The sequence below is a fragment of the Acinonyx jubatus genome, chromosome A1 (assembly GCF_027475565.1).
Source record: "Acinonyx jubatus isolate Ajub_Pintada_27869175 chromosome A1, VMU_Ajub_asm_v1.0, whole genome shotgun sequence".
Taxonomy (NCBI): domain Eukaryota; kingdom Metazoa; phylum Chordata; class Mammalia; order Carnivora; family Felidae; genus Acinonyx; species Acinonyx jubatus.
This window is the reverse complement of record NC_069380.1, coordinates 219,957,747-219,979,319: the sequence shown is the minus strand read 5'-3', so window position 1 is coordinate 219,979,319 and position 21,573 is coordinate 219,957,747. Positions and strand designations below refer to the sequence as shown.

At 34.0% G+C, this 21,573-nt stretch overlaps 1 protein-coding gene across 1 annotated transcript in view; it reads right to left on the bottom strand.

The window, feature by feature from the left end:
- CDH18 (cadherin 18) overlaps positions 1 to 21,573 on the bottom strand; it is a 995,271-nt gene that overhangs the window by 695,758 nt on the left and 277,940 nt on the right. Inside the window, exon 2 of the mRNA XM_053201933.1 lies at positions 14,757 to 14,818. The gene's annotated coding sequence lies outside the window, so the exon portion shown is untranslated. The remainder of the gene's footprint in view (positions 1 to 14,756; positions 14,819 to 21,573) is intronic.

Sequence of the window (21,573 nt, the reverse complement as noted above, 5' to 3'; positions counted from 1 at the left end):
AAATATAAAGAAAGTCAATTTGTATACTATCAACGAAAAATCAGAAAATTAAAACACTGGCATTTATAACAAGCAAAAAATTGAAGCTTTAGGGGCGTCTGGGCGGCTCAGTGGGCTAATCGGCTGACTTCCGCTCAGGTGATGATCTCAGGGTTCCTGAGTTCAAGCCCCGCGTTGGGCTCTGTGCTGAGAGCTCAGACCCTAGATCCTGCTTTGGATTATGTGTCTCCCTCTCTTTCTGCCCCTCCCCTGCTCATGCTCGCTCTCTCTCTCTCCCTCTCTCTCTCTCTCAAAAAATAAATTAAAAAAAGAAAACATTTAAAAAAATAAGAAGCTTTAAGGGTAAATCTGACCGAATCTATCACATATCTGCACAACAAAAGCTGTAAAACAAAGGTGAGAACTAAAGAAGATCAACATAAAATGAGAGAACTACTCTGTTCACAGGTCACAAGATAAAATATGGTTAAGATATCTATCCTCTACGAATTCATCTATAGGAGCAACATAATTCCAACGGAAACCTCAGCAAGGTTTTGCATTCAACTGACAAAGTAGGGGCGCCTGGGTGGCTCCCTCAGTTAAGTGTCGGACTCTTGATTTTGGCTCAGGTCATGATCTCATGGTTTGTGAGTTCGAGCCCTGCATCAGGCTCTGTGCTGATGGTGAGGAGCCTGTATGGAATTCTGTCTCCCTCTCTCTCTGTCCCTTCCCCTGCTACCTCTCTCTCAAAATAAATAAAATTAAAGAGAAAACTGACAAACTAAAATTAAAATGGAAATTCAAAGAACCCAGAGTAACCTGATCTATAATAAAAAAAAGAACAAATTAAGAAAACTAACAGTCTGATTATAAGACATTAAAAAGCCACAATAAGTAAGGTAATGTAATGTTGGCATGAAGATAAACAAATTGGTTAATGGCGCATAATGGAGAGCCTAGAAATAGGTCTAATTATATATGTGCAGCTGATTTTTGACAAATGAGCCGACAAGTATTAGAAAAAGGCTATTTGCAATAAAGAGTACTAGAAAAAGAAATTGGGTCTATACCTTGCACCAAATACCAAAATCAGCTTAAAGTAGATCATAGACTTAAATAGAAAACCTATACCATAAACTACCTAGAGTAAAACATACGACAAAATGTGATCTTGAGTAAAGCAGACATGCATAAGATAGGACATCAAAAGTATATACTGATATCTATCTTTATCTATTTACCTATCTATATAAGACATATGATAAAAGAATGAAAAGACAATTGATAAACTAGATAAATTATTTTCAAACCATATTTCTCAAAAATAGTTTGTTTTCAGAATACATATAAAAACCCCAGGCTCTGTAATAAGAAAACAGTCCAATTAATACTGGGGAATCCTTTAAATAGATATTTCACCAAAAAAGGTATGTGGAACCATATAATACTTGAAAATATGCTCAGCAACATTAGTCATTAGGGAAATATGAAAAAAAACCCACAACTAGATACTTTTTTACTCCCATTAAAATGGCAAAAATAAAAAAGACCAATCATACCAAGTGTTGACATGGATATAAAGGAACTTGAACTCTTATAGCTTGCTGGTGGGAATGTGTAATTGGACAATCACTTTGCAAAACAGTTAAACATACATTTACCATATGATGCAACCATTCTACTCCTTGACATTTAACCAAGAGAATAGAAAGCATAAGTTTGTACAAAGACTCAATGAATGTTCATAGCAACTTCATTTGTCATAGCCAAATTCTGGAGACATAGAGACATAAATGTCTCTCAACAGACACAAGGTTTATAACCTCCCTGCCCCCCTCCCCGGCAACTGTGGCATATTCATACAATGCAATAATACTTGGCAATAAAAAAGAACAAATAAACTGTCGGTACATGCTCTGATATGGATAAACTGAAAGATAATTATGCTAAATGAAAATAGCTAGACAAAAAAAGTCACATGTTATATACTATTCTATTTGTAAAATTTCTAGGCATACAAAGTAATCTATAATATCAGACCTCAGATAAAGACATGGAAGGCAGAGAGGCCTGTTGAGGAGGGATTACAAAATAGAAAGAGGGACTTTTCCAGAGAGTGGTAATGTCAACTACCTTGATTTTTCTGATGAATGCATACCGTATGTTTCTTTCAAAGCATATTATATATATTTTTTACTCTAAACAGTCATAGGTTTTATATGTCAATTCTGCCTGAATAATAAAGTTACAATTATTTACACTTAAGCAAAAATATATTTGATAACCTTTAAATCTTTTTCTTCTATTATTTCACATTATTCTTACTTGTAATATTGTTTAATTAAGATCTCTTAGATCTCAGTCTTAAGAAACCAATATCTGCCTAACAATGATACACACATGTCACTAAAGATGTATTAAATTTTAAAAAATGCAAAAAATGTGGACTTCCAGAAAAAAAGTTATTTGTGATGTCAATTATCCTAAATTGAAGTGACAAAATATATGTACTAGAAGAGCAAACATCATTTGGGGTCTTTAAATATTAATTTGAACATAAAAAAAGGAAAAAAAACCAAAAATATGATTGCTAATATCAAAGAAAAACTAATAATACTTTGTAATTGCATCCAAGTGTAGATTTAATTTGTTAGGTTTTCAAGACAATGTTTTATGCTTTTCTCCTACAATAAAAGCTAAAAAAAAAGAGAAAATTGGAATTATAGACAGATATACATATTTAATAAAACAATGAAACTAACAATCATTATATATTTTCCCTGTATGTAAATTAATTTCAAAACAAATTGGAACAATTTCCAAAAATTTTATATTTTTTTAGTAAATCTTTATAGAATGGTTATTATATTTATTTATTTTTTTACTTTTGAGATATTGGTGATAACAAAAAATGTTATAAATAAAGATATCTTGGGATGCCTAGCTGCCTCAGCCAGTTGAGTGTAGGACTTTTGACTTTGGCTCAGGTCATGATCTTACAGTTTGCGAGTTTGAGCCCCACGTCGGGCTCTGCACTGACAGTGTGGAGCCTGCTTGGCTCTTTCTCTGCCCCTCTCCAACTCGTGGTGTGTGTGCATGTGTGTGCATGCTCTCTCTCAAAAATAAATAAAAATTAAAAAAAAATAAAAAGACATCTTAACTGTGATGTTTATATGGGTCAGGTGTTGCATTATTAATTTATTAACTTCTCAACAAACCATGTTGTTGATATTCTTGTTTGGTTTTTTGTTTCTTTTTGTAGATAACATTAAACTGTAATTATCTTAATGTTAATAGCTAATAAGTGCTAAGAACTGAGATTTGAACCCAGGTCTCAGGTCTCTGACACCAGAGACCATGTTTAGGCATATATTATCTGTCCCAAATTGTCTGCCCTGGCAGGCATTGTGTCTGTCCCAAAACCTAAAGAGAAGCTTTGATGGAGTGCCTGAACATGAAATGAGTGCGAGTGATATGTGCTTATTAATGTCCTGGCCGAGAGGGATTTGGAGATGAAGACTTATTTGATGGCAGAAATGAGTTCCTATCTCCACAGAAATCATCATTCTTAGCACCACAGAGACACGTTTATGTATTTCAAAATATATACATCATGTTTATTCTGAGGCAATGCTTAACTCTCAGTAAATATTTGTTACCTAAATCTGATTTGTGAAAAATTAGTCAGCGAGAAGGTGAAGCAATGAAAGCAACAGATTTATTCAAGGATCTACTTAGGACACACAGGGTACATTCCATATATTAAAACTGTCTCAAGTGCAAGCCCTAACTATAAAGGCACCTGGTAAATCTACACCCTGTTTGGGTCAATTCCCAGCATTATAACTATACTAAGGAATACCAGTGGAAAATTCCATTCTACTTATAATCTCAATTTAAGTTATGACCGTTTTGGTATATGTGTTTTATCTACAAATTTTAGTTAACTTTTGTTTCAAATACCATATACAAAGAAAATTTCTTGTAAACAATTTAGCATAAAGTTCTAAAAAATAACGATATTTTCTTACATAATGACAAATATGACATCATTTGTAATTAATAAAATTATTATTTATTATCATGTAAAACTTTGTCTAAATAGAAATAGCTCTGTCTCCAAATATATGTTTACAGTTTTGTTGTTCAAAGAGAATCCTAACAGAGTCCAAAATTGAACTTGACTGAGATGGTCTCTTAAACTTTTAAGAAAATACAATTTAACATTAAGTAAATAACTGAATAAATAAGCAATCTTAAATGAAATAAGTAGATCATGACACAAACTCAGTAATTATGTTTAACATTATAATCTGAAACTTCACATCAGAAAAGTTTCAGTTCCAGGAGGATTTTGGAAACATCCCCTCCACCCCCACCTCTAACTATCAGATCAAGAGCCTGAGTCCCAGGAAAGGTATGTTAATTACTCAAGATGATCCACCTAATAGGGGTCAAACTACCAGTAAAGCTTAGCCCTGTGGACCCTCATTGAAGATTTCTGACACTATTCAGCTGAAATTTTATCACCAGTGATTGAAGTATGGGGCACTATATAGTATTAAGATATTTTGCTCAGAACATAAATATTCCATGTAAGACAATTTCAACATATGATTGAGAAAATAACTAAATATAATCTACCATAAATGACTGGCAACATACTATCTAATAACAGCTTCTATTGAGGGGTGCTGAATTTTATTTTTGAAATTTTATTTTTCATGATTTAATTTAAAGTAAAAGAAGACTTTTCAGAATCAGGCCATCAATCAAATCTTTGTTGTTGTTGTTGTTGTTGTTGTTGTTGTTGTTAAAAAGGATCTCTGATATGGTTATGAGATACTCAATTGTCCCAATGAGACAATCCACTTCAGACTAGCTTCATCATTTACATAGTGGAAAAGAATAGTCAGAAGATAATCAAATAAATTGCCTACTTCTACAATGATCAGAAAATCTCAATATTGATAGTTTTAAGAAAAATTGGTAGGATTTTATGTGTTGGACCAGGCGAACATGAAAATAATAAAGTTATGACAAATACATACAAATGTTGTTTCTTGACACTTCATTATTTTCAAAACTTCTGCAATAAGAAAAAATGATTGAATGTATTTGAATTGTAATGTCTTTACATAATGTACTATGTTATTTATCAAATAAACTTTGTCTTTGTCACTTGTAAGGCAGTTTTATCTCCACCCAACATTTAAAATCATACATCAGTGGAATGACTGAAGAACCTGGTTAATTTCCCATATCAAGGCCAAAAAAAAAAAAAAAAGAGAGATAACTCATCTTTTTTTTTTTAATTTACTTAGTCTTTAAACAACAGATTTAATGTCTGAGTATGACTGCATTAAGCAACAGTTTGACAGGAAGCCTCAAAACTTAAAGATCTTATGTTTTGGCTTGGTATTGCATCAGTGGATTTACTGGTGCCCAGGAGTTACATTAAATCAGAACTAAATGGCCATTTGTTAGTAGATATGTCTTCAGCTCGGCACAATGGCTTTTCTTGTCCTTGTAGAGCAGGCTTAATAAATAAAACCTACACTCATGCTAAAATCGGTCCCAAACTTTATTTTACCTTCTTATAAAACAATCTGGAAACACCATTTTTGCAGTAATATTGAAATAGATGACATTCTTCTGTAGTATATTCTAGCTTAAAACAAGTGAAGCTATATCAAAAGAGGTTCTAAAACATTTTTATATGCCCATATATATTCCTGGATTTGAATCCCAAAACAAATGTGCCCAGAAACAATTTATTTTTCTGAGCTAAAATAGAAACCACAGCAATGGGGAAGATAAAAAGAATAGATGCTCAACAGGCCAGTCATGATAAAAGAGAAAGTTCCAAAATTATATCCAGAAAACCAAAGCGTGAATGTCCACCTGATCCAGACTGAGTTGTTTAATATACCACCTTAAGAAAAAGGGGATATTAATACTTATCTTAGAACATTGAAAACACTCAGCAAGATGACAAATGTACATTGCAGTGCCTTGCACAGCACCTGATATTGTCATTATGCAAAAAAACAAAAACAAACAAACAAACAAAAAACCTCATGACATTGAATAGCATGATTTGAGATAGATCACAAGCCCCTATTTAAACATTCCCCACAACACATAAAAACACATCACAGAGGCTCCTGTGTAGCTAGCTCCATTTGTTCAGCGTCTGATTCTTGATTTCTGCTCAGGTCATGATCTCATGGTTTGTGGGATCTAGCCCCACTTGGGGCTCTGCACTGTCAGTGTGGAGCCTCTATGAGATTCTCTTCCTCCCTTTTTCTCTGCCCCTCCCCCACGCGTAGGTGCTCTTGCTCCCTCAAAATACATAAACATTAAAAAAAATCACATATAAAGCACATTGGAAACCTGATGGCCCTATTGTAGAACAGACATTCTCAGTATTTGAGTTATCACTTGATTCTGCATCTTAATGGCAATATGAAATCAAAGTTCAGAAGGGAGTAAAAGGTCATTCATAAATCAACCACAAATGTTATCATCACTTCTGGTTGACAGATGACAAGAGCTTAAGAAAAGAAGCACATGGTCATATTTAGATGTTGTGATTGTGATTGTCCTGTAGCCAGAGAATGACTACTAACATTTAAGAAAGGTGAAACAGCAGTATATGGAATTATGAACAATATCCATAGGTTCACAGTAGTGGTGCTAAATATAAAAGGTGGTAGTAGGGCCAAAGGACAGGTGCTTACTACATAGATTGGCCTTGAGTTAATTCTATAAAATATCAAATTAGAGACATAGCAGTTAAGTTAGGAGATGTGCATAGAGGCCATATTGTGCGTTTATAAATCTGCCTTATAAGAATTCCCTCTCATATTCCACAAACTTTATTCAGGTGACTATTCATTATTTGTGCATACCAATTATCACATACTGTAATTAGGAAACCACTTGCAAACACAGCTGTGCTTTCCAAACGATCCACTTTTCAGTATGATTTTCTTCCTATCCCTTTGTTGTTCTTATTTCTTTAAAACCCCTTTTAGTCACAGATCTATTAAGAATTTGATGAAAGGTATGTAAACTCTAGACAGAAAACAATGTATAAAGAAACAAAAGATTGTGCACATGCTTTTGAAATAGAATTCTAGTCTTTTATTTGAAGGAAAGCAGAAGTAACAATGTGAAGCAGATAATCATGAATCCAGAATTAGAAAGAAGCCAATAATTCAAAATACCAGACTACCTCAACCATGGCACATCTGTGTGAACAAAACTCTATGTGGAACACCCCTATATCCCTGATGGTCAAGAGCAAAGGGCTGGTGTTAGAAGGACCCAAAACCAATCTAGGTTTAACTTCCTCATCAATAAAATGGATATAATAAAATTGTATTTTTCTAAATATTAAATGCAATTATGTATTCCAATCCCTTAGTAACTGGCTTAGAGAGGGCATATAGTAATTTACATGCATAAAGTGAAATATCCAGCATTTGGGAATTTTTCTTGAATTAAGGAAATATCACATGGTGGGTTAACCAAACTAACTCTATACCTGGAAGCTCAGCTCTTTTTCTTTAGCTCACTTCAGCCCCTGACATCTTTCCTGCTTTCTCCTTATTTACTCGTCCAGTGGATCCCTGCCCATCACAGCCCATGCCTTCACCTCAGTGCCTTCCCAAACATCCAGCCTAACAATTTATTCACATAACATACTAGTTCATGCTAATGAGTTGACTCAAGATGTTCCTTCCTCACCTCTCACCAAACCTCTGTTCTGATGCTTCTTTGTGTGTTTTAGGAGACACAGTCTATTGAACTCACGCTTCTCCAGTTTTATTCAATTCAGTTAATGTTTACTAATCTGTCCTATGCTAAGTAATGTGCAAATGTTTACCCGCAGGGAGGCAGAAAGGTGGAATATAAATTCAAAAAGTTAAGGGTACTCTCTTCAATACAGTCAGTTAAAGACAGCTGTGAAGATAGCAGATTCTGTAAGAAGGAACTGGCATACCGTCAGATGTGGGTCAAAGATACGTTTTTTGGGAAAAGGAAAATTCTAGTAGTTGAAGTCCCAGTATGTAGGCTTTATGACTTCACAATAATAGCTAGAGGCTGGTAGATAATTAGTAAAAGGAACAAATAATTTTAATTAAAATCAAAAGTAAAATATTTAGAAACAAAATGAGAAAATTTGCAATGAACTCAAACAGATATTATACTTCAAAAGATTCATTTATTTTTATTGACTAGATAATTCTTTCACTTTATCTTCTGAAAAAATATAATTATTTATCTATAAACATACACCAAATACTTTCTCTTTGGTTTAAGTAAATTAAACTATAAAAATGCATGATCACTGGGGCTCCTGGGTGGCTCAGTCAGTTGAGCGTCCGACTTCAGCTCAGGTCACGATGTCATAGTTCATGGGTTCAAGCCCATGGCAGGCTCTGTGCTGACAGCCTAAAGCCTGGAGCCTGCTTCAGATTCTGTGTCTCCCTCTCTCTCTGTCCTTCCCCTGCTCGTTCTCTCTCTCTCTCTTAAAAATAAAATAAAAATATTTAAATGTGTGGTCACTGAATGATAAAATGTATATGAGGTTTTTTTTTTTTTCAAGTTAAAACTTTTGGTGAGATTTTAAATATTGAACTGATAGATTCCATTCTGACTGTATGAAGGTTATTTCTTCAATGAGACATGTTTCAAATAGATGACACCATTAAGTAAGAAAAAGGGGTAAGTAGTTGACTGTAAGTAACATAAATAATGTCATTCATCAACAAATGTACAAGAAACATGGAAGTACGCAATCGTGTTCTTCCTTATAAACTGCCAGCCTGATTCTACTCCCAGAAGATAGAAGATGCTTATAAATCTACTGGTTACATGATGAAAGAACAGCGTTCATCTGAGAGATTTGAGCACAAACTCTCTTTGCCATGAACTCTAACGTCCAACGAGTGGCAGCAGAAGCGATGAAAATGTTGACGGCCACTTTTCGAGCACTGTAGTCCCTGATGTTCTTTTTTAGGATTGCTTCTTTTTGAAACATAAAACACACATCTCAACATTGGCAACTACAAATCTGAGTTTTTATCTGTGCAAACTAAACACACATGAGCATCAATCCCAGTGACCTTTTGCAGGTAGAGACCCCAGGCCTATTGTTTGGCCTCTTATGATGACATTTTACTCCTCTGTGCTTAAGAATGTAAGTGGAAGCAAATGTTGACCTTCATATAATCACATGGTATCTTTGTTTTAGCTACCATTTTATTTTATTTTTAAATAGCGATGTGCTTTAATTCAGAGTAACAGATGAAGAGGTATGTCACTATTTACAATTGAAAATTATTTCCTGTTTCTGTGTATAACTGTTAAACTGCTCTTATAAAGTATTCAGAATCTCCATTAGAAATGAAATTATAGAGCAGTTATAACATTCAGGCAGTTGAAATAATTATCAAAAGAGAAAGAATAAAAGGTCTCATAAAGTAAGGGTACTAACTAATCTAAATTGGATTCTCAGTTTTACATCACAGAAGCTGAGTTGTGAATGTAGGTAAGTGAATCATGTTAACCAAACTTCTAAAACATTGATTTATATACCAGAATGTTTTGTTTTATAACTGTGAATACGGGGTGTATATTTCTAGTTACCAAAATGAGTCAATTTGTTTTCTATAACACTATCATCTCAAATCTGAGATATCAAAAAACAAACAAACAGACTTAGAATTATAAGTAGTTATGTATGTGTGAAGTCAGGACAAAGATAGCAGCTGAATAAATACTTAAACGATTTTTAAAAATTTTTAAATGTGTATTTACTTTTGAAAAGGAGAGAAAGAGTGCATGCATGAGCAGGAGAGGGGCAGAGGGAGGGAGACACAGTATCTGAAACAGTCTCCAGGCTCTGAGCTGTCAGCAAAGAGCCCGACACGGGGCTGGTCCTCAAGAACTGCGAGATCATGACCTGAGCCAAAATTGAACGCTTAACCAACTGAGCCACCCAGACATCCCAATACTTAAAAGATCTTACAACCCACTTCCAATATGTGTTATTACTCAACAAAATCTTCTATTATTAGAACACTTCCATATAACAAACATGTTTTCATTACAGACTAAATTGTTATTAATTACACCACAATTGTTGCTGCTTTTCCCTACAGGTATACGTTAAATCTCTCAGAAGATTGAAGAAGAAACTTAAGTGTAATCACAAATGTGAATCCCTTTATGTTTGTTTGTTTGTTTGTTTTTTTATGCTTCAGAAGCTTTTCATAAGTGGTTAATCTTACCTACTCTATGTTAAATGCTTTTATTTTTAGTTTCTGATATAATTTTTTTGTTGTCTTAAGTTTTGTTTTTTTAATGTTTATTTATTTATTTTGAGAGAAAGAGAGAGGAGAGCAGGTCAGGGACACAGAGGGAGTTAGAGAGTCCCAAGCAGCCTCTGCACTGTCATCTCAGAGCCAGACACAGGACTCAATCTCATGAACCATGAGATCTTGACCTGAGCCTAAACCAATAGGAGGATGCTTTCCTGACAGCCACCCAGGCGTCCCTTTAGGTTTATTTAAATTCAAATTAGTTAACCTATAGTGTCTGTCTAGAGTTGTATAAAAATCATGCCAGTTTGATTTTATCCACAGTTCTTCTGGAAAGTAATAATCATATGTATATCATAAGGTAATTTTGAGGAGTAGATAAGTTTACAAACACCAGTAACTTACTGAGTGCACTCAATATTAGCCATATGTAATATGTAGTCATATTAATGAAAAAAGACTTATATAGTCTATTATATGCTGCCATGTAGCAATTTATACAATTTATTTGATTTCTTTATATGATCATATGAAGAATCCTTATTAGACTAAGAAAGATTGATAGAAACAAATGAACAAAATCTAGTATTGGGAAAGTACAGCAGAGGCATCATAGTTTTATCTCATATAAATTATGTGAAATAGCATTTATTGAAATTTATAGGATAGAAATATATTAGTACTCACATTTTGAGAAAAGGGAAGGGTAAATATTAAATATTTTCATCCAGTAAACATGTGTTATGCGACTTTCACACAATTATGAAAAATAATCATAACCTTGAAAATCATATGAGGTAGATTTTGAGTATCAATATGTATAAATTATGTACTCACATTCATTTCATCTAAAAACAGAGAAAATGTTTGATTGTTTACCCAAGTGAATAATTTCTCAAAATTATGAAACATCTATTAACTATTTTATAACTTACAGTGCAGAGTTTGTGGTTATACTCCATTACACTTTCAACAGGCAGAACTTGAATCCTACTCCACAGACAATTCAAACATTAATTTAAAATGGACATAAGCCAGGACACCTGGGTGGCTCTGTCACATAGCATTCAATTTGGCTCAAGTCATGGTCTCACAGTTGATGAGCTTGAGCCCCGAGTCAGGCGCTGTGCTGACAGCTCTGAGCCTGGAGCCTACTTTGGATTCTGTGTCTCCCTCTCTCTCTGCTTCTCCCCCACTCAGGCTCGGGCTCTCTCTTTCTTGCAAAAATAAATAAACATTAAATAATAATAATAATCTAAAAATAAATAATAAATAAAATGGACATGTGCCATGCTGAAAATCATGTTTCTCAAAAAAATTTGATGAGAGATGTCCTCGTATAAGTTATAGAAGGCAAGTGGAATATGAACATTCTTCCAAAATGTAAGCTCTTTATGAAGGACCCTTGCTGGTTGGAAACAGGAGATGGAAAAGAAAGAAAGAAAGAAAGAAAGAAAGAAAGAAAGAAAGAAAGAAAGAAAGAAAGAAAAAAGGATGTAGATGAAGAAGAAAATTATAAATATATCCAATGTGTGGAAATTTTTTCCTTTTTAAAGGATATTAACCTCTATATTAAAGTCTATCTTGATTCATTCAATTCAAATATTATCTTGATATTTAAATGCTTAAATGTTATATTTTATAATATATTTTCCAGAATAACTTGTAAGACTCAAAATGTAACTGAGATTTAACATAGAATCAATGTAAAGATATAATTAGAGTTTAATTGGCAAAGAAAGTCAGTGTAAAATCTCTTCTTCCAGCTCTCTTTTCTCCTTTCTGTTTTTTTTTCTTTTTAATATAAGTTGCAATAATGTGTAAATCTGAAAAAGACTTAGATGAAATTCACTTGATGAACATAATCATATTCCCCCTCTTTACACTGGATAGATCTATGTTTAAATCTGACCTAAAGTCATGGACATTTGGACTAATACTAAAAGTCTAATTAAGCACATGGGGCCCCTGGGTGACTCAATTGGTTAAGCCTCTGAATCTTGACTTTGGCCTGGGTCATAACCTCATGGTTCGTGAGTTTGAGCCCTATTTTGGGCTCTGTGCTGAAGGTGTGGAACCTGCTTTGATTCCCTCTCCCTCCCTCTCTCTTTGCCTGTCCCCTGCTTGCTCTCTCTCTCTCAAAATAAATACATAAACTTCAGAGAAAAAAAAAGCATTATCTTATAAGATGATAAAATTTGAGAGATCCTACTGGCTGTCACATAAGGCTTCCCTAAAGTGTGCTAGGGATTTTAGCTGTCACATGCAACAGAAATGATTCAGTGATTCACAAGTACCTACAATTTTTTTTTTTAATTTTTTAATGTTTATTTATTTTTGAGAGACAGAGAGAGACAGAGCACGAGTGGGGAAGGAACAGAGAGAAAGGGAAACACAGAATCTGAAGCAGGCTCCAGGCTCTGAGCTGTCAGCACAGAGCTCAATTTAGGGCTCAAACTCACGGGCCCTGTGATCATGACCTGAGCCAAAGTTGGCGATTAACGGAAGGAGCCACCCAGGCGCCCCTCAAGTACCTACAATTTTAAGAATGGTACTGTAAAATATAAACACAATAACCAATTTAATAATAAATTATGTATTCATATTTCAATTTTCAAAGGTATTTATGTTTAATTACATCCTGGGGAATGAAAATTGATATAAACTTTTGCACACAAACACACCCACTCACACTAACCCACTGTTTTTCCTGAAATGATGAATATGCTCATGATGATAAGTAGTCTTATTTAGTTAGAATAAAGTAACTTATTTATTATTAAATTAATTAAGCTGTGTATGCCACAAAGCCTTTCAAATATTGTCTCTATATCTTGTTTGTGTGTGTGTGTGTGTATGTGTGTGTGGTTTGTTTTAGTCCCACATGGTTTTGCATCCAAAAAGACATTTTCAAGAACAAAGTTGCATGCACTACAAATAAATTCCGAATCTACGTGATAGGAAATCTCACCCTTGGCAAGAGTTTCCAACATGATCAAGGGTTTAGGGTCCTTAAAGGGTATTCAGGGCACATCAGGAGGTGGGGATGAGGCAGCAGGTATCTAACACTTGAAAACTGTGTTGCCCTATGTCCTCGTTTGATTTGAGTGGAACACAATCTGCTTTTGATTTTGTTTGTTTTTATTTTCTATATATTAACACAATATTAGATCTGTATTTAGAGTTCTCTTTCTAAAATAGCAAGTACGTCACATAAAACAATAGAATATGACTGAAAGCATTGAGTGTTCTAATAGATCAGCATTTTTAAACCTTTCTATTAATATAAAAGAGCAGGATTGAAACAGACATGCGCACTTACCAAAGAAGCCAGGCAGTTGTACAGAATGTGTGTGATGAACTGTACTTTATGCAAAATAAACTAATATACTACTTTTGATTTCATAGCTTGTATCCTAACATTTCATCTTTTCATAAGAAATTTAACTATTTAAGAAGGAGTTCGTCATAGTGCAAGGCAGTTTTAGATCAGATGCCATTCATTAGTCAGTCACCAAAATTGTAGAAGGTGTAGTTTTATCTACTATTTATGAAATTTTCCAGTATCTATACCTGTTACTTATTATTCGAATAGAGTTATTATCATTGTAAACCTTATCTATCAAACAAACACAGATAAATGATAGAATAGCCAGAAACAGTTAAATCTCAAGACTCTGACATTTAAAGATGTCATAAAACACAAATTCAGAGTTCATTGGGAAAGAGATCTGCATCTGGTGACAAGCCCAAACAATTAATGAAACAATCTGACTTCTCTACGTGTATATATTTCAAGCACACCCATATACAAAATTACATTATTAAAAAATTTTTTTCTGTTTATTTATTATTGACAGACAGAGAGAGATAGAGCATGAGCAGGGGAGGGGCAGAGAGAGGAGGAGACACAGAATCCAAACCAGGCTCCAGGCTCCAAGCTGTCCGCACAGAGCCCGATGTGGGGCTCGAACTCACAAACTGTGAGATGATGACCTGAGACGAAGTCAGACGCTCAACTGACTGAGCCACCCAGGTGCCCCCCAAATTATATTTAAAAATAGGTTTTTAAATAGTTTCTTAAAATATGGAAACCTAGCCATATATTCATTGAGAACTCTTTTCTGAGCTTTCACCTTCTTAAAAGAAAATTTAGAAAAACACTTAACAAAAGTCAGCCAAATGTCAATGCACCTTTGCTGGTTCTATGATATTTGAAATGTGTGCCTATGAGAAAGAGTTCCAAAATTCCTTAGAGAAAATAGGAGATAGACAATAGTTTGTCTTAAAGAGAGATTTTTAAAACAAAGAAGAGAATTGTTAAGTCAACCCTCTGAATACATCAGGATAGCTATAAAGTTTTTTAAGAGAAACAGTATGACAACAATTTTGACATTTCTATAACATTTTTATATAACGAAATAATACAAAAAAATTTACCTTATAAGTCACTTCATGACTGTTTGGTGATATATTTTCTTATATACTACTGTGATTGTGTCCTGAAAGGAAAAAAAAATGAAAACTATTCAATATTTATATCCTATAAGTCATGCATAGTTATAAATAATACAAAGCACAATTATTACACATTTTTCCATACAATCAAGAATCCAACTCATGAAAACATCATGGGGAAAGATGCACTTTTTGAAAAGTTAAAATATTGAGGGGCTTAAATTGCCAGATTTTTTTTTTATTTTTAATTTAATTAATTAATTAATTAATTTACGCTTTTAGAGCATAGCCTTTTGAGACAGAGATCCCTATTAGAATCTCAACTGTGTAAAAAATTATTTTTTTAATTGTTTAAGGTTTATTTATTTTTGAGAGAGAGAGAGTCAGAGCGGGAGGGTGGGATGGGAAGAAAGAGAGAGAGAGAGAGAGAAGCCCAGAATCTGAAGCAGTCTCAGGCTTTGAGCTGTCAACACAGAGTCTAATGCCGTGGTCAAACTCATGAACTATGAGATCATGATCTGAGCCGAAGTCGGACACTTAACTGAATGAGCCAACCAGGGGTCCCTCAACTCTCTAAAACATTTTTTTTAATTAAAAAAAATAGGACACTGGGTGGCTGAGTTGATTAAGCCTCCTCCTTTGGCTCAGGTCATAATCTCAAGGGTCATGAGTGCAAGCCCCCCATCTGGCTCTGTGCTGACAGTGTAGAGCCCACTTCAGATGCTCTGTCCCCTTCTCTCTCTGCCTGTCCCCTGCTCTCTCTCTCTCTCTCTCTCTCTCTCTCTCAAAAAATAAACAAATAAACATTTTTTCTTATAGTTAGCTAAAATTGCCTTAACAAAGTAGGTAAGTGACAATGTGGTTTGCTGTGATCTCTACTTTCTAAAATTGATCAAAATGACATTTAGAAAATCAAACAGAATCCTCAAATACTTTAGGAATAAGTTAACAGGAATAGATTATTCATTCACCAGTGATTTACTGAGTACCTATTAGGTACCAAACTCTATTATTCATATTGGGGAGACAGCAGGGAACCAAGCAGCTGGTCATCTGCCCTCATGGAGAGTAAAATATATGCAGAACTAAGTAAATATGTATTGTATGTTAGATCATCAAAAGTGCTAAAAAAGAAAAGTAGACTGGAAGGGATCATGAATTATTTGTATCAAGATCTATGGATCTATCAAAGCAAAAAGTCCCAAAGTCCTTTAGAATATGTACTGCTCAGAGGCTTCACTCTCCCTAGGCGACCTACTCGAACATTCTCATGATTATACTCTGGAACTCTGATCTTTTCAATATGGCTTCTCTTAAAATTAGAGTAAGTGGAACCCAATGAGATTGATTTCTAAGTTTGGTTTTAGGAACTAGTTATGATACAATGTTCAGGTGCCTTGTTACCAGGGACTAGAATCACTCATTAACAGTGCAGGATGTATGGAAACACTGTAACTCATGCGTGCATGATTTGTGTTCAGGATCAACAAGAATTTCCAAGGAACAGTTTTTAAGAATTGAATTAGAGTTTTCTACTAGAGGGAAACTCATATGTGGGCAAAAAGGGACCTATTTATGTCGAACTTACATGTTTTGCTAAAGTTAACATAGCCCTATTGGAAATGAGGCCCAAAGCATATGACTGATCAGTTCATCTCAGCTCCATTGCTAGCATAGAAAAAGCAGCTATCTCTTTCATGTGTATGGCCTAATGCAAATACTGGCTCTAATTGTCACACTGCCCCCAGCCCCACCCCCCAATTTAACTGCTTAAAATCCGGCAAAAGAGTATGAATTTATAAGTGTTTTTAGCATATTGCAAACTACTGCATCAACCAGGAGATTTCACCAATGAATAAAACCCCATCTTCTGTGCCACATACATTTATTCACATTTAAGGGAAAAAGTCATTTAAACACCTTTTGGAAAGGAGTTATTATATTTTCCCCCTATTAAAAAAATATTTCACTTTCTAATTAAATCATACTGTCTTGTCTCTGTTTAAGCTATTTCTATGTACCTAATATATTAAATGCAACAGTTCTTTTAAGTGACAATTTCAGTAAGGATTCATTTGCATTTCTTAGCTCTCCCTACTCCTTTGATACAATTTTGTCAAATTCTATTGTTTTAGAGCAGTTTAGGGTTCACAGCAACACCAAAGGGAAGGTGGAGATTTCCCGTATATCACGTATCCACACACATTCATAGCCCCGTTATCAACATCTCCCACCAAAGTGGTACATTTGTTGAAATTTATGAACCTACATTGGCACATTACAATCACCCAAAGCCCGTAATTTACATACAGCTCACCCTTGGCATTGTATATTCTATGGGTTTGGACTAATGTTTGACATGCATCCATCATGACCGTACCATAGCCCCAACTAATTCATTTTCCTTCTTGTGAAAGCCAGCTAACCCAGACCTGGACCCCTGATTTAGAGAAACTATGAGATAACAAATAAATGTTTTAACACACTTTCTTCGTGGTAATTTGCTCATAGCAATAGAAAACTGATAAAACTACCCTCAAAGTGATATTAGGAATCAGTACATTTCTAATTCAGCTTTTTGACTTATATTGTTAAATGTAAATGCATTTATTTCAACAACTCCAAAAGATTTTATCCCATCTGGATTATCCTTTTGAGGATGTTAATAATTAACAATAGAACATTGTTTTCAATTTAATATATTTTTAAATGTGCTTTTCACATTTAAAATAGGAAAAACATTTTCTTTTTCAGAAAAACAAAATGAGTTGAACAAATAGAGCATTCTCTATATAAAAATAAGGGCAATTTACTCAGAAATGCCTTTCTAGTCCATATGCATTGATCATTATAATTCATCCTTTACTTTAATGTAGAAATGAACTATATTCCATAAATAGAGTTTTCTAAAGAAAAACAGTCATATTCTGTGCTCTTGGGTTTGTACCTCCCAACATGACAATGATAAAACCCAACATTTTGAACGAATCACATTGGAAAGTCATCAGCAATCTGAATCCACTACATAATATAATTAGGAGTGCAATGTATAAATAATCCTTTGCTCCTTGATACAAGGTGCTGCTCGTTCATTAGTATAAGGGTCATTTGTAAGCCAATTTTGTTACTACCCTGAAACGACATTGTTGTTAAATTGTGATAAAGGGGAAACCATAAATTGGAAAAGAATTTTAATGGTCATTGTCTTCATTAGCTAATGAGATGTGCTAATTATGTTCTTAAATGACAATGAGTTAGTAACCCTGGTAAAGAGGGCTCACGGAGCAATAACTAAAGCAGTCCCCTTCAATGTGTTTTCACAATGTTGGAAGGAACATAATAACTAAGAGCCATAATTATGTTATGTATAATATTATTCATTAAAATGTCTGTCTAAGTTATGTTAGATTTTATGTTGTTTTTCCCTATGATATATTCACATAATATCTAGGGTACTAAAAATGTGACAGAAAAAATTGCACTAAAGCTGTACTTCTGAAAGTGTGGTTCTTAGACCCCTGGTGATCCCTGAGACCCCATCAGATGTGCGAGGTTTAAACTATTTCCATAGTAATTAAATGTTATATATACTGTTTTTACTGTGTTGACAGATGGTAAAAAAAATTATAGGTAAAAATGCTGTATCCTAAACATAAATCAAGAAAATGCCTCTCAACTGTACTAAAACTTGTGACATTCTTTAACTCTATGTAGTTGGATGAAAAACAGAAAAAAAAATAGAAGAGAAAAAGAAGAAGGAAAAAAGAGAGGGCAAATGGCAGGTAGAGAAGGAAAAAATGTTTAGTTTCTCTTTAAAAAAGAAAACATATATAAATGTGTGCCCTTTGTGTGTGTGTGTGTGTGTGTGTGTGTGTGTGTGTATATATATATAATTTTTATATTCTATGTGAAGAAATAGGAAACACACATGAAATACTTGTGCTGTGGTTTGAAGTATAATGATCATCCATAGGAAAGTTTAAGTGTGGTTGCTTGAGTTTTTAGTTGTGAGCTAAACTAGGTGTTTTTAGTTTGTTTTCTGTTTTTGTTTGTTTGTTTTTTCATGGAATACCATTTTTGCTTGACATAGTAACAGCCAAATGTAGCTACTTAGATTTGGTCATTTCTAGACATTTCCTTGAATGTAAACAAAGGGAGCTGCTACCTCAAAGAAAAAAAGTAATAATGTTTTTGGCCAGGATTCATTATTTTAAGCAACAGTGAAAATTTTGGGAAGCTTGTGTGTATGTCCATGATTTTGACACAATGCCAAATCTTAAAGACTTCTCTGATAAGATTATTCATAATATTGGCAAATTTGCATTTTTTAATAATGAAATTTGTCAATATTTGAAAGTTCTGTATATATCAGCAAACCAATATTTCTCAAATGGCCAAAGCGTAATGTTACAAAACCATCCACAGGTGAAGTATTTTTGTATTGTTGAGTTTTGGTGTAGTATCAAAAAAGTCACAATTACCTGAAACAAAACAAAACAAAACAAAACATTAAAATGCTGCCTTTCTCAACCACATATCTAAGTGAGGTCAAGTTTTTCTTTCGTTTCCTTGTTTTTGTTTTGTCTTGTTTTATCCTACACTTCAACGAAGCAGCATATCATAATAGATTGAGTGAGGAAGCAGATAAAATAATCCATTTTCCTTGTATTAAGCTAAACATTAAATTTAAAAAGAAGTAAAATAATGCTAGATTTATCGTTAATTTTAAAAAAACAATTTTTAAAAATATCTCAGTTTTTTTTATTCCTAAAATATCAAATATTGACTTATATAAGTCATATAAACAAAATTGGGACTTCAATTTTAAGACCTTAAGGGGTATTGCCTCGTGGTAATTGACAGTGAGTAGATATGTTTATCACTTGATGAAAAAAGTATGAAAGAGGAAAATAACATAGTTATGAATGTGATTTTAATCTACCTGAACATTAAATTAAATGAGTAATTGTGAAAGGCATCGGTCATTAGAAGTACAGTACATATTTTACAATATGAAAGAAACTGCATTTGCCTCTCTGCTGGAAGTTGATATCACTTGGATAGTACAAACAAAATTTTGATTTCATACATCCCTTCAAAGTTAACTGCAAAAATCCTGCTTCAATGGCAGGATTAGCCCAACCTACAATATTTTAAATTAAATTGAAATCGTTTAAGGTAAATAAAGGAAAAAAAAACAATAGTTTAAAATTAATGCTTAAAATCATTACAAAAACTTTGGAATAAATTGAATAAGAGGACAATATTAATTACATTACATAAGCTATTTCATCCAAACAATACTGTTGTTAGTACTCCATAAGCAATATCAGTGATCTTATTTGTGAGATCTAGAAACATATATGTAATTATTTCTAAAACTAGGAAAATATTTTACCAAATTTTTTATGTTAATATTTAATGTTAAATGAAATGCAAGTAAGTAGGAAAAGTAGTGAGAAAAAGATATTGTCCTCAAGTATTCTTCAAGTATTTGATTTTTAATGTAATTCAACTGGGAATTAATTTTTATGTTTTACCACAAAAGTTACAATGGCTGCTCTGTTGGCGATATGTACTAAGCATAATTGCATACAGAAATAGAATTCTTTTTCCAAAATGTGGCCAGCTAGATTCCCACACAAAGCAATTCAAATGCTGGGGAGAATATTAGCATAAAATAAAAAATGAACCCATGAGCTGATACCAAGTTATGAAATACTCAGACTAGAGGGTGAACCACATAGGAATCCAGGAGGCATTTGCTGATCCCAGTATAACAGCACATTAATATGTGTGAACACATGCAGATTAAGTCTCATGAGGAGAAACCCAATAAGAAACAAATAGATAACAAAACAATAACATAAATCATACACACACACACACACACACACACACATCAGAAAACCTGAGATATAAAGGTTGTAATTTCAGAATAATGTTGAATTAGAAATATGACAACTCTGGGGCACCTGGGTGGCTCAGTCAGTTAAGCAGCTGACTTCAGCTCAGGTCATGATCTCATGGTCCGTGGGTTCGAGCCCCCCCTCCCCCCCCCCCCCCCGTCGGGATCTATGCTGACAGCTCAGAGCCTGGAGCCTGCTTCAGATTCTGTGTCTCCCTCTCCCTCTGCCCCTCCCCTGCTGGTGCTCTGTCTCTCTCTGTCTCTCAAAAATAAATAAAAATGTTAAAAAAGAAAAAAAGAAATCTAATGATTCCTGGGGAACCTGGGTGGCTCAGTGTGTTAAGCATCTGACTCTTGATTTCAGCTCAAGTTATGATCTCATGATTCGTGAGGGGGTGGGGCTCTGCACTGAAAGTGAGGAGCCTGCTTGGGATTCTCTCTCTCCCTCTCTCTTTGCCCCCCCCCCCCCACACGCAGGAACTCTCTCTGTCTTAAAATAAATAAAACTTAAAAAAAAAAGATGAAATATAAGAACTCCTGCTCCTAAAACACTGCCAGGAGAATAGAGGAAAAAAAGATAATTTCTAATGAGAATTTATAACAATAAATATGTCCAAATTCAAAATATTAGCTGTGATATTTTGTCAAATCCAATATCAAATACTGTACATAATTTATCATCAATTAAGTAGAAGTAATTATTTAGCTCAATTTCAAAAATTATCATATAGGATTGAAAAAGTTAGTTGAAAACTGTTTAGAAGAATCACCTAGGGGCGCCTGGGTGGCTCAGTCTTTTAAGCATCCAACTTTGTCTCAGGTCATGATTTGGGGGATCATGGGTTCAAGCCCTTCATCAAGCTGTCTACTGTCAGCACAGAGCCTGCTTGA